General features: G+C 29.0%; 1 protein-coding gene across 6 annotated transcripts in view; it reads left to right on the forward strand.

Moving 5' to 3' along the window:
- Positions 1–15,169, forward strand: part of LOC111687560 (hemicentin-2) — a 419,747-nt gene that overhangs the window by 219,076 nt on the left and 185,502 nt on the right. The window lies entirely within an intron of this gene.

The following is a 15,169-nucleotide window of genomic DNA, read 5'->3' on the forward strand; positions in this document are numbered from 1 at the left end:
GTCCTCCCGCTATTTTCTAAATGTTCACATAAATGTCAAACTTCTTAATGAAAATTTGAAAATCCGCCATTTTGAATATTAAAGTTCGTGCAAAATTTGAAGATGCTAGTTCTATTAGTTTCAACGATTTTTTGTATATTATATTTTTATGGGGGTCCGCCAATTTATTACACTAAATGCTTAGATGGATGTTAAAGTTCTTCTTGCAAACTTTTAAGATTCTAACACTAACAGTTTCCCAGATAAGCGAATTTTTGTATTTAATTCATATGGAGGTGCCACGCCCCCTACTTCTGGTCCACCCGCTGTTTCCCTTAAATAATCTTACTAAATTAGTCCCGACAAAATTTGAGGACTCTATCTGTTATATATTCTCAGATATACTGATTTAATAATTTCTTCATATGGAAATGCCACGCCCACCATAGCCATTCCGCCCATTTTTATACCCTACACCACTTTAGTGATTAGTCCTATACCCACCTTAAAGTATTCCAATCGGCTCAGAATCGTTTTCTGTCCGTCTGTCCGTCAATGAAAACTTTGTAATCAAACTACAGGCCGCAATTTTAAAGATAATTGAATGAAATTTAGTAGATGGTCTTCTATTAGCCTAGGGATAAAACATATTGAAAATGGTTAAAATCGGTCCATTATTTCATCTAGCCCCCATACAACTGTACCCCCAAATAGGGCATAAAAACATTGTAATCAAACTAAAGGTCGCAATTTTGGAGATAATTCAATTAAATTTGACACATGATCTTTTAATGTACTGTAGACGAAGCTTGTTGAAAATAGTTAATATCGGTTCATTATTTCACCTAGGCCCCATAGAACTGAATCCGCCAAATAGGACTTTTAAGTTTATATAATTGTGTTTAATATACTCGTATCCCGACAAAAACCTGCAAAACCAAGTTCTATACTAGTCTTGATGACCCTGATGAACTTTATAATTATAGGGCCTCATTTCACCCTAGCCCCTCTAAAAAGGTAGTGCTGAAAAGGTATTTTAGCGATAACGGTGCCAACCTTGGTATATACATATGTATAATTATTTCAAAATATTACAGTTCAATAAATTCATTGCATACTTTAAAATTTAAATATCTAAACTTAATTTTTTACTGATTCAATAAATGTTGCATTGAGTTTTATTTTTTTGTCAGCATATGGAATACAACAAAAAAATAAATTTTTGAATGTACTAAAATTAATTGATATAATTCTTATTTGGTTTATAACATTTAATGTATAAGTGTTTTAGTTTTCACAAAACAAAATATTAATTTCTAGAATGTGGAATAAAATTGTTATAAGTATTACATATATACTCATTTACAAAATTTAATTCTATAGAATTAGTAAAATTTTTGTTAAAATTCAATATATATTTTTTTTAACAAATTTTTTATAGATTCAATAAGAAATTTTGTGTATTATTATTGTCAATATACAATAAATTATTTATCTGTTTCATATAAAAAATTTGCTTCAATTTTTTTAAAAATACAAATAACTTGCGTTATTGTTTTAGTAAAATAATTATCTTGAAATGCACAGTGGGGCAGAATGGAAATTTTTTGGAAATAAATCTGGCATTTCTAAACGGCTGATCCGATTGGGATAAAATTTGGCGTGAGCGTATCCAAGGAGTATTCGAGTTTAAGATAGCCCCGCAGATGCCCCAGGGACGGAGCTGTGGCGGCTCAAAGTAGGGTACCTTTGACATGTAAAATTTTTAAACTCGTGCCATTTTTTTGTTTTTCACCCAAATACAAAAATTTTTATATTTTCTGAAAGCGCTCGACGAAAAAATTTAGTGATACAAAATTTACCATACCTTTGTCCGCCTTTTTTTGAATATTATAGGCATTTAAAAATTTAGTGATACATAATTTACCATACCTTGGTCCGCCTTTTTTTGAATACCGGGCGTAATTTTGGACCAAGTGGACTCAATTTTTTATTGTTAGTTAGACAACAAAATTTCCAATAATATACAAATCAATATCATTTACAGATCCAAAAATATACGTTTTTTAATTTAAAAAATCCAAAAATTTTAGATTTTTGCCGCTTTTTTGCCCAAAATTTGTCTTAACTCATTTATTAATAAAATAAAATTTTCTTTAAGAACATATAACAATTTTATAGTTTTCTAAAAGGTATCTTTACGCAGAACGCTTTGGCGTAAAAAACTTGTCCTATTTTTTGAAAATGTTGCCACTGCGTCCTTCCGTATATGACCTATTTTTTTATCAAAACTTCAACTTTGGGCGACATGTTCTAAAATCCCAAAGCTGGGATCAGAAAACTGTTTTGGAAACCTCAATATGTTTTCTATTTACTCCAAAAGTATTTTCCCAGCCTTGAAAGAAATGTGGACCCTATGGGCAAAAATGTAAAAAATCCCATTTTTGGGATTTTCGTTCCTATTTTGGGAATTGCGGGATGTTCTTTGACCTTTTCAATTTTTTTTTTTTTTTGCATTTTCTTATTTGAAATGACAAATTTAACAAGCATTGAAGATTTCATTGAGTTTTGTTCATAAATAAAGATTTTGTCATATATTACATATTTGTTAAATTTCTAAAACTATGATTTATATCAAAATTTTAATAGGGTCGCAGATAGCTACAACAATTTAGTCCATATTTATCCCTTAATATCTTTTTTTAGTTAGATATGGAAATTTTCATGCCTTTACAAAAAATTTCAACCCAATATCTCAATTACATTCAAAAATATGTTCATTTAAACCTGTGTCCTTTAATTTCATATTTTAGTATTAAATATGACAGAACATGTTTAAATCTTATACTTACCTAATTTCTATTTGCTTGCTTATCCTTATAATTGAAAGGTCCTATTATGCTTAAATTTTCAGAAATTTATAACTATTTTTAACCTAAATTTTTTCGACAGATCATTTCGTTCTGTTTCGTTTATGACCATGTAGGTAAAAATATACAGGTAATGATAATTTCGATTCACTCACTAATAAGAAATATCAATGACTGAATTACAGGTTATAGTAATATAGTCCTAAATGTTAATAGGTAGACAGTTCGTAATTTTTTACTTTGGAATACCTGTATCGGAAATGACAAGAATTGGTATATAAGTAAACTTCTCAGATTTTAAGTACCATATTTAATAAATCTACAATGAAGATTACATTAAAGTACGAAGAGTTGTGTTCCGTTTTATGGAGTGTATCTTCAAAAGGACCAGAAAGAATTGAAGACATTTCAAATTATATAAAAACTACATATAGTAGAAAAGTAGACAAAACAGACATATCAAAAATTGAAAACTTTTTAAAACTTTTTGATGTAAAAAGTAAGTCTGTGGATGGAAATCAAAAGAAATTTCGATTAAAATTTTGTAGTTGGATGGAAACTACTACGGAAACTCAACTTACAACACATCAGCAGGAGCGCCTTGCAAGTCATACAAAGACTTATGTTCAAGGTCAAAAAAAAAGGGTCACACAAAGTCTTTTTTCAATCTCAAATGAGGAAATTGCTGATACATTTAACGAAATGCTGCAAAAGGAAAACCAACCTATGGATGCCGTACATATTGCAACTATTCTTCCTAATGCATCACCAAAACGACTTAAGCGAATTGTGGAAAGTATACCAACTCCAACATCACAATCAAATTTTACTGAAGAGGAAGCAATAGCGCTTATGTTGGAACTGGGTCTCAGTCGAAATAAGTACCAAATATTAAGGAAAGCTCTGCATGAAAAAGGACAAAATATATTACCATCATACTAGGCGACCCAGGAAAAAAACAAACTATCCTACCATCACATATTGCTGTTAATGATGTGGAAGCTTGTATTGATATATCATCTTTGCTCGAAAACACAGCATCAAGAATTGTGTCAGACTTTTCAGAAGACCAACTAAGGAAAATTCATAACTGTGATGTTGTCTTAATGTGTAAGTGGGAATGTGACGGTTTATCAGCACTTCCAGAATACAAACAAGCTTGTGGAAGTCGCACATTAGCAGACTACAAAAGTGTATTTAAGCAGAAGTATTACTGAAGAAGTCCTGTCTTTCGGAATTTCACCACTTCATGGCAGAATACGATTTTTGGATTACTTTTTACACATGGCATACGACCTCAAATATAGAAGTGTGCCAAAGAATATTACTAAATCAACAAAAAATAATGAAGAATTGAAAGAACTCAGAACTGCGGAAAAAGCAGAATCCAAGAAGAATTTAAAGTTCAGATGGGATTAAACATCGACAAACCACTTCCAAGTTGCGGTAGTACAAATGACGGTAATACGGCGAGAAGGTTTTTCGTGATTTTGAAATTACTTCAAAAATAACTGGAATCGACAAGGAGTTGCTTCGAAGAGTTAACACTATTTTAATGGCACTGAATAGTAAACAAAAAATTAATGGAAATCGATTTGGGGAATATACATCTGAAATTTCTAAATTACTTGTATCTCTGTATCCATGGAGGGAACTAACACCAACAGTACACAAAGTATTGTGTCATGGTCAAATAATAATTGAATCGAATATTCTTCCACTTGGAGAAACTGATGATATTGTATTAAATTGTGTTTTATATTTCGGTGGGCGGGAAAGGTGGTTTGTGTGGGGTGATTTAGGTGTTGTTGTGCGTGGCTCATAATAAAATTATATCTTTTGTTTTAGCTATCTGCGACCCTATTAAAATTTTGATATAAATCATAGTTTTAGAAATTTAACAAATATGTATATATGTCGCCCAAAGTTGAAGTTTTGATAAAAATAGGTCATATTCGGAAGGACGCCAAAGCGTTCTGCGTAAAGATACCTTTTAAAAAACTATAAAATTGTTATATGTTCTTAAAGAAAATTTTATTTTATTAATAAAAGAGTTAAGACACATTTTGGGCAAAAAAACGGCAAAAATCTAAAAATTTTTGAATTTTTAAATTAAAAAACGTATATTTTTGGATCTGTAAATGATATTGATCTGAAATTTTTTGTATATTATTGGAAATTTTGTTGTCTAACTAACAAGAAAAAATTAAGTCCATTTGGTCCAAAATTACGGCCGGTATTCAAAAAAAGGCGGACCAAGGTATGGTAAATTTTGTATCACTAAATTTTTAAATGCCTATAACTGGGATATTATAAGAGATAAGTAGTATGTCCAAGCATTAAAATCTTTGTATTTGGGTGAAAAACAAAAAAATGGCACGAGTTTAAAAATTTTACATGTCGTAGGTACCCTACTTTGAGCCGCCACAGCTCCGTCCCTGGGGCATCTGCGGGTTCATCTTCAAAACTTAAACTCGAATACTCCTTGGCTACGCTCACGCCAAATTTTATCCCGATCGGATCAGCCGTATAGAAATGCCAGATTTATTTCCAAAAAATTTCCATTCTGCCCCACTGTGTAAATGTTGCAAATATTTATTAATGTTTTCAATAAACAGTATATTATTTTAATAAGAAAAATTCTGAAATTTTTTCAAAGAATTTACAAATTTGAGTACTTGATTTTACGAATTTCGTGAAAGGTCCTATTTTAGTAAAAAAAAAATACTTGGCTTGACTAATTTTTTGTTTGATTTTGAATTTCATTTTTTTCTGTGTAACCTTTTAAAATAAGTCAATGTTTTGAAAAATTTCGGATAAATTGCAGACCACTAGCATACTATCTCTCAACTTAATGAACATTTAAAATTGAAAAAAAAAAATTGAAATTTATCAGAGTTTTTTCATTTATTTCAAACTGTACTTTCAGTTTATAACTTATAGATCCATGCTTTTTAAACAAGAGTCACAAGACTTTGGACCTGGGACCGTAAACGAAACTCTAACAATAATAATTATTTTGGATTTTTATGTTTTTTTTTTTTTGGTGGAAATAATTATTTTCTGATTTTTATTTTTTTTGGGCACAAATGATTTTTATTTTATTTTTTTGGCGGAAATAATAATTATTTTTTGATTTTTATATTTTTGGCACAAATAAAAATCATTAAGCCAATATCATTTTTGTTTATTAATTTCTTTGTTAATTCGCTTGATTTAAATCTATTATATTATATTTTTCAAAAAGAATAACGGTTGCGATGTTTTAGCGTTATCGGTATTTTAACTTATTTAGGTATCTATATTTAAGAGTTATCGGTATTTTGACTTATTTCGATATTGCTATTTTAGCGTTATCGGTATTTTGACTCATTTCGGTATTAAAGCGTTAACGGTAGTTGTGCTGAAAAGGTATTTTAGCGGTAACGATAGCTAAGCGATAACGGTTGCCAACCTTTATACATATGTATATTTATTTAAAAATATTACAGTTAAATAAATTCATTGCATACTTTAAAATTTAATTATCTAAATTTAATTTTTATACCCACCATCAAAAAAGATGGGGGTATATTTTGTCATTCCGTTTGTAACACATCCAAATATTGGTCATAGACCCATAATCTATCTATCTAGCCATGTCCGTCCGTCTGTCTGTTGAAAACACGATAGGGACCATGGAAATTTTGCATAAACAGGTTCTATACAAACAAAATTTTTGTACGAAATTTTATGAGTATCGGTTCATAATTGACGCATATAAAGGTACTCTTTAGAAAATTACCCATACACTCTCGGTTTAAAGATTTAATATTTTGTTAGTTCAAAAGAGCTCGGTCCATAATTGACTTAAGCCATATTCCAAATATCACCCAGATGTTTATAGGGTAACATTCCTTTTACGGCATACGGTTTGATGGTGGATATATGAGATTCGGCACAGCCGAATTAAAATAAGTATAAAAATTAATATTTTGTTAGTTCAAAAGAGACCGGTCCATAATTGACTTAAGCCATATTCAAAATACCACCCACATGTTTATAGGGGAGCATTCCTTTTACGGCATACGGGTTGATGGTGGTTATATGAGAGAACTAGTTATATTGAATCTTTTTTTCTGAGTTGATTGATAGGTTCCCAAAAGTAGCACAAGCACCCCAAAATCGGTACTCATTTTCTCCAAATTTAACAGCACTCCTCAGAAATTATTAAAACATATTAGTATTATTATACATTCGAAAAAATGATTTGTTTTAAAACATCCTTCATAGAGTTCGGTCCGCGATCCAAACTATTAATATCGTATACCGAAAATAAAACCTATACACGATAATAAAATTTAAGCATTAATCTAATAAATGAGCAAATCTTGGTAAAACGTGATGTTGGTGCGTATGTAAGATTCGGCATTCCCGAACTTTTACCTGTTTTTACATGTTTATACATTTTTATTTTATTGTACATATGTTTTAAATTTTAATGTAGTTACTTCATTGTAGTGACAGCAAATTTTTTAACATAACAACGCTCTTTTAGCTTATTTTTTCAAACATTTTTCACAATTATTTCACAATAATATTTAAAATAATTCACTTCTTAATTTAATTTACAGTGTAAATTATAAATTACAATAAACATATGCAAAAAAATTTTTGTGAGAATTTCTTAAAATTTCACAAAACATCTCAAAACTAAATTTTTGCAGATCTCTAGATAAATTAAACTTTAAAGTTCTTTAATTATAAAAAGTGCAAAATAGAAGAAAAATGCCAAAAATGCACTTTTAATGCTAAAAATTTCTAGCAAAAGACGAAAAAGTGCTAAAAAGCATCTAGCACTTTTTTCTAATAAATAAGTGCAGCCGACGAGAAAAAAGTGCTAGAATTGCACTTTTAATGCCGTTATGGCAACACTGGTGAGAACCCATAAAAGGAAACTTTTTGGTACTTTTTCGTTTTTTTTTTTAAAGGTACTTTTAAGTTTTAATAATAAACCAAGGGACATGAAATTAAGTATGTAGATTCGGAATTAGGTGAGAACACATAAAAGATAACTTTTTCGTACTTTTTCGTTTTTCAAATAGTACTTTTTGATTATTCTATAATATTGAACCTAGGAACATGAAATTAAGTATGTAGATACGGAATTAGGTGAGAACACATAAAAGGGAACTTTTTGGTGCTTTTTCGTTCTTCATAAGGTACTTTTTGAAATTTCTATAATATTAAACCTAGAAACGTGAAATTAATTAAAAAAATAGTTCTACGGGTTATGAAATTAAGTCGTGCAAAAATTTAGGTCAATAGGACTACGTTAACTGGTGCCGCAACGGCTCTGAAGTTTGAAGATGCATTTACAAGGGGAAAATATGCATTTTTTTCAGTTTTCACAAAAGTTTTGTCATTAAATAATTTGTTTTGTATTTTATTGCCAAAGAATCGTTATGTACACAGGATTAGCGTTACAAAAAGATAAAAAACACAAAAATTGGTTGAAAAATGTAAAAGTTATTAAAAATTCCCCAGGCCATTATCGTGTCTCAGAGCACTTGAATTCGAAATGTGATAAGAAAATAAACATATTTTTGAAAATATTCTAATAAAACAATTGAGTTACTTAAAATACATCTGTAGTTACTTGAATATGAGTTTTTGTCCTTATAGAATAACGTAAACCTGTTCTCAGCTATGGTCGAAAAATTTTGATATTTTTAACAGTCGTTTCAAAATTCAAATTTTAGTGTTTTTAATACTTTGTTAAACAAATTTTAATATTTTTGGGAGAACTCATAGGGATTTATGGAAAACAGATTAAGGAATAAAACAGTAAAAAAATTAGGTCAATACCTTTTATAGTTTGCCTGTACCAGCAATTTGAATTCTGCGGATTTCGAGAAAAACACATTTTTATGTAATATTTTGCAAAATTAGCCTTTTTATCATATTGTTGTGTATTTTAAATGGAACCTTTTGTAAATTTTTTAGTCCACATATTTCTGAATAAAAATCAAGAGTTTCGTGCAATTGGACGCCATTAACCCATAAACTTTAAAGGTCAAGTTTTGTAATATTTGCAATTTTTGATGGAAAATAGTCGAAATTGTTTCTATTTTTAGGTTGATTATCACAAAACTTAAGAAATTAATTTATTAAAAACCGATATTTACAATAATAGTGAAAATATAATTTACCTTTAAATGGCCTTGGGATCAAAATGACCCCGATGTTTTAAAAACATGCCAATTTGGACATTTCAATAAAACCCGTTTGCAATGCCATTAATTCAGCTTAAACAAATTTAGACGTTAAACCTTTTTGAATATGGTGTCAATTTGAACCATAATACTTTTTGCAATCGATCGCATTAAATATTTTAAAATAAAAATAAAACTGGAAAATTATATCACAAATATAAATTATGATATCTTAGTTTTTAATACCAAATTTACCTACATCGATTACAAAAAGTATTATTGAAAAAATACTTTGGTTCAAATTGACACCATATTCAAAAAGGTTTAATGCCTAAATTTTTTAAGCTGAATTAATGGGATTGCAAACGGGTTTTATTGAAATATGTCCAAATTGGCATGTTTTTAAAACATCGGGGTCATTTTGACCCCAAGGCCGTTTAAGGGTTAATTTATTTTTTCACTATTATTGTAAATATCGGTTGTTAATAAATAAATTTCTTAAGTTTTATGATAATCTACCTAAAAATAAAAACAATTTCGACTAGTTTCCATCAAAAATTGCAAATATTACAAAATTTGACCTTTGACCTTTAAAGTTTATGGGTTAATGGCGTCCAAATTGCATGAAACTCTTGATTTTTATTTAGAAATATGTGGACTAATAAATTTACAAAAGGTTCCATTTAAAATACACAACAATATAATAAAAAGGCTAATTTTGCAAAATATTACATAAAAATGGGGTTTTCTCGAAATCCGCTGAATTCAAATTGCAGGTACGGGCAAACTATAAGAGGTATTGACCTAATTTTTTTACTGTTTTATTCCCTAATCTGTTGTCCATAAATCCCCATAATCCCAAAGTATCAAAAAAACTAAAATTTGAATTTTGAAACGACCGTTAAAAATATCAAAATTTTTCGACCATAGCTGAGAACAGGTTTACGTTATTATATAAGGACAAAAACTCATATTCAAGTAACTACAGATATATTTTAAGTAATACAATTGTTTTATTAGAATATTTTCAAAAATATGTTTATTTTTTTATCACATTTCGAATTCAAGTGCTCTGAGACACGATAATGGCCTGGGGAATTTTTAATAACTTTTACATTTTTCAACCAATATTTGTGTTTTTTATCTTTTTGTAACGCTAATTCTGTGTACATTACGATTCTTTGACAATAAAATGCAAAACAAATTGTTTAATGACAAAACTTTTGTGAAAACTGAAAAAATGCATATTTTCCCCTTGTAAATGCATCTTCAAACTTCAGAGCCGTTGCGGCACCAGTTAACGTAGTCCTATTGACCTAATTTTTTGCACGACTTATTTTTATAACCCATAGAACAATTCTAGGGGAGGGACGGCCTATAGAATAAAATTTTTTTTCCTTCATACAAGTTTGGAGCACTCTAATCTTCTTATATACTTCACCATGATGTGTTAAAAACAGCCAGCAGGAATTTTATTACAAAAAATTTAAAGATTTTTCTTTCAGGGTGCTGCAGTAATATAAAGAACAATTAAAAATAATTTTCTACGGATTTGCATTAACTTAGGTCTCATAGCGGCGGTTCATACTGGGAAACTTTTGATTTTGAGTGTGGGACTTAGTACTATTGGATATAGGACATTAATTTTCAGTGCTATAGGTCCAGAATTGCCGGATTTAGAATGATCAAGTTACCCGCTATTATCAAAAACTAAAGTAAGAACGGTAAAAATTTTAAAATTTTAATTTTCAAATGCGAATATCTCCTAAACTATAAGAGATAATTTACTGCTATGACGACCAGTACTATTATTTTCATCAATATATGTAACAAATTTAAGAGCTAATCTTATGGATGAAAATAATAGTGCTAGGTATATTTTCTAAAAGATGTTGAGTTTTCCCTAATTAATTTGTCACTTAAAAAACTACGACATTTTTTATAGTGCTCGATAAGGAGATTCTATATACGAAATTTTTTTTAAATCGGAACTCAAATGAAGAAATAGGATCTTTTTAAAAATTTAACATAGCCGAGGTGTCCTAATTTGAGGACCCCCCGCCGGGCCCCTGGTTGGCCTATAAGGTCCAAATTCAAAACCTAAACTCGACAACACCTCCTCTTTGTGCATACCAAATTTCATTAAAATCGGATTAACAGTTTAGAATTTACCGAATTATTTCCCTCTTTTTTTTCCTATACCACTGTGCGTCACAATTAAAGGGATTAATGCAAAGATCAAGCAGGAGCTGTACTTTCTTCAAAGTTAAAATATAATGTTTCAAATATTATTTGGTAATCATGAATTTTAGATAGTTTTAAGTTTTTACCAATATTTAAATTATTAAAAAGAAGTAAAGTTTTTGAAAAGTTTTTTGAAAGCAAGGGCGGTCTGGTGAATAATACAATACAATTGACGGAGATTCCATGTTTTTTTAACTGTCCTATGTAACCTTCATACTTACCAGTCATTACGTTAGCACCATCCGTGCAAACTCCTGCTAATTTTTTAATATTTATTAAAGAAAAAAGTTTTTCATTTATAATATCAAATAACAGTTTTACCGTTACATTTCCATGAAATGTTTCAAGAGAAAACATTGTTTCAAAAACGTTAATATTTACATCTACGCATCTGACACAAATTATAAGTTGACACAAATCATTTATATCTGTGCTTTCATCTATGCAAAATTAAAAAAAAATTAATAGTTTTTTAATTTTTCAGTAATAGCGGACTCTACAAAAATTGCTAGTTGATCTGTTCGCCGAACTACGCCGAGATAACGGGAGGGACTTCATAAACTTTATATTCTTGCTATATTCATATCAAGTTTTTAAAAGTACATTAAGCCATGTCTACCCGTCTGTGCGGCTGGCTGTCCAGGTCGCATAATTCAACGTGATTTTTTATATGAAAAATGCAAAAGACTATTTCAAATTGATCCATGATTAGACCCTGCCTATAAAATATCCATTTACAAAATCAATAAGGGGTAATTTCAAAAAATTTCAAACAAAAAATTAGGATTTTGAACATGACCCTCTCCGATTTCGATTAAATTTGGTAAAGTTCTCCAAAATTTTCAAATTCGTTACGGTCCAGATTTTATCGATGTTTAAAGTTCATATTTTTTTGGATTTTTTTCAACAAGCCTTAAATGAAACATCGTGTGTTTACTAAACTGTTTATCCGATTTTAATCGTTTTAGTTCCCAATTAAAACCTATGTCTTTGTAGTTTTATAATATTCAAGATATTTAAAAATTGGATTATTTTATTAAAAATTGATATACTTGAGATTCCCTCATTGTCCCATTGTGAAATTGGCATATTTTATTGAAAACATTATAAGCAATTTTGAACATTAATTAAATCTAAACTAAATAAAATATAAGGTGCTTTTTTGAGATATCCTTGACTAAGACGTTGTTTGATGTCTTGATTCATACCTTTAAACAGAAATATTTTAGAAAATATACGATGTCAAATTTAATATTGTTGAAAAAAATCTTAAAATATTTAAACTTTGAACCTTAATAAAATCTAAACTGTAATGAATTTGGAAATTTTGGTGAACTTTAAAATTCGTATTGATACAAAGAATGTTTGTACCAAGTTTTATCAAATTCGGAAAGGGTAAGGTACAAAATCTGTTTAATGTCCCTAAGAATAAGCATATATATGTAGTATATACATATACAGTGGTTGACAAAACAATGGAAACTTTTTAAATATTTAAGAAATGGTTGAAATTCTAAACTAATTGTTGATATACATATTATTAAAAACTATTATTAATTTTTATTAATATACATATATTTACCAAAATTAACAAAAAAAAAAAAACAGAAACATAATTAATTAAATTCAGGAAAAAGAAAACCAAATAACTGTTATTTATTATTATGGTAGTGACAAAACATTGGACACTTTTACAGAAAAGAAGACTCTTACTAAAAAAATATTCAAAATAACGTTATAACAAGTAAGAGTGCTATATTCGGCTGTGCCGAATCTTATATACCCTTCACCATAGTGTATTTTATACATAATTGATCTTACAGTCTTGTTAATAAAAACATTAAAAAAATTTGAGTCGATTTAAGCCGAATGTTTCGGCGGCGGCTCAAGCAACTAAATATAGTTCGGCGGCTCGACTTCGACCTCTGATTCATTGCTGGTAAACATTGACGAGACGTAGATTTTGTTTTTGTTTATCGTAAAAAAAATTGTTTTCAAAAGCACTTGGGAAAAATTTGTGTTAGTTTTAAATTTCTAATACAGGATAATTTAATGACAATAGAATTGAAGAATTCCAAAAAAGTACTCTTCTAAGATAGTTATTAATAAAATGTTCGAAAAAGGTACTCCTATTTTTAATCAAATGGAAAATTAGACTGGCCTTGGTTGTAGACGCCCTGCGGGAAAACATCTTAGTTTTAGAAAGAATCATTCTATTTGTCTATTCATTGCCAAATATAACATAAACAGGTCGAATTAATATGAAAACAAGTAAGAGTGCTATATTCGGCTGTGCCGAATCTTATATACCCTTCACCATAGTGTATTTTAAACATCTTTTATAAATTTTAAATTTTTTCCCGACTACATTATTATTACATCAAAAGCTAACTAAAAGAACAACAACAACAACGCTAAACGAAATAAAACACAAAATAGACAAGGCATCTAAACCAACAGAATATATATACTTTATAGGGTCGGAAAATTATATTATAGAAATTACAAACGGAATGACAAACTTATATATACCCTTCTCACGAAGGTGAAGGGTATAAAAAGCATCGTTGTTTACTATGATTTTAAATTATTCGTCATTTTGATAATTTTTTTTTTTTAATTTTCTTGCAAAACTATTTTTTATGTCATTATATAAAATTTCTAGATTTCCGGTTTAAAAAGCAAAATAAGAAACTGTGATTAATATTTAATAAATAAATCAACACTTTCAAAAATATTAAAAAATTTGATAAGAAATATTCAGGAAAAATTCAACATATGGGTTGAACTTCTCCTAAAACTGCTCTAATAAAGGATAATTAAATGACAATAGAATTCGAAGAATTCCAAAAAAGTACTCTTCTAGGATAGTTATTAATAAATAGTTCGAAAAAGGTACTCCTATTTTTAATCACATGGAAAATTAGACTGGCCTTGGTTGTAGTCGGCCTGCGGGAAAACATCTTAGTTTTAGAAACAATCATTCTATTTGTCTACTCATTGCCAAAGATAACATAAACAGGTCGAATTAATATGAAAAAAATATCCTTTTAATGGACGTGTCCAAATTTAGTTAGAACATTTAGTTTTAGGACATTTGTGAGGTGGCCAAAGGGGAAAGATGCTGGACCCGAAGAATATTAAGTTTAGAAGTGGCAAAATTATAGTATAGAACAATTTTTAGGGCAAGGTATTGATCGAATTCAATTATAAGAAGATACTATGTATAGTATAAGGTAGAGATCTATGAATCTAAAAGCCAGTTTGGGAGTTGCAATCGAGTGGCTAGAATTGAAAATTATACCTCTATTAAAGAGGCCTACCTCTTCAGCCCCAGAGAAAATCTATGAAAAACAGTAATTCCAAGATATGGACTCAAAAAATGTCCTTTTAGGCCGAATTGGAAGGACGATTTTTAGGATGCGGATATAAGGGAATAGCTAAATTTTTCAAATGATTTTTTTATCCAATTATTGTTTCAATGCATCTCCAATGTCGTGCAGCAATACAAAGTAAAATATACAGAACTATATTCTGAGTTTCTGACAATTTCTGACCAATTTTGTTAAGATAATACCAAAATTTCCATTGTTTTGTCAGTAACAGAGAACCAAATACTTTAATTTTGTTTTATTTTTTTTTTTTTAACTGAATTAATTATATTCATTAAATGTTACTAATTTGGGTATATAAGGATATATACAAATAAAATTCTAAAAAAATTGTTTCATTAAAATTTTTTAGTTTTGAGTCCTCTTGTGAAAATTTAGAAAAAGTTTCGATTTTGTTTAGGACGTCTAAGACCAAAAAAAGTATTTCAATAATCTAGGATGTCAAATCTTTTAATTATTCATTAAGAAAAAAATGCTAAAAAAGTGTTCG

Source organism: Lucilia cuprina, chromosome X (genome assembly GCF_022045245.1).
Source record: "Lucilia cuprina isolate Lc7/37 chromosome X, ASM2204524v1, whole genome shotgun sequence".
In the NCBI taxonomy this organism is placed as follows: domain Eukaryota; kingdom Metazoa; phylum Arthropoda; class Insecta; order Diptera; family Calliphoridae; genus Lucilia; species Lucilia cuprina.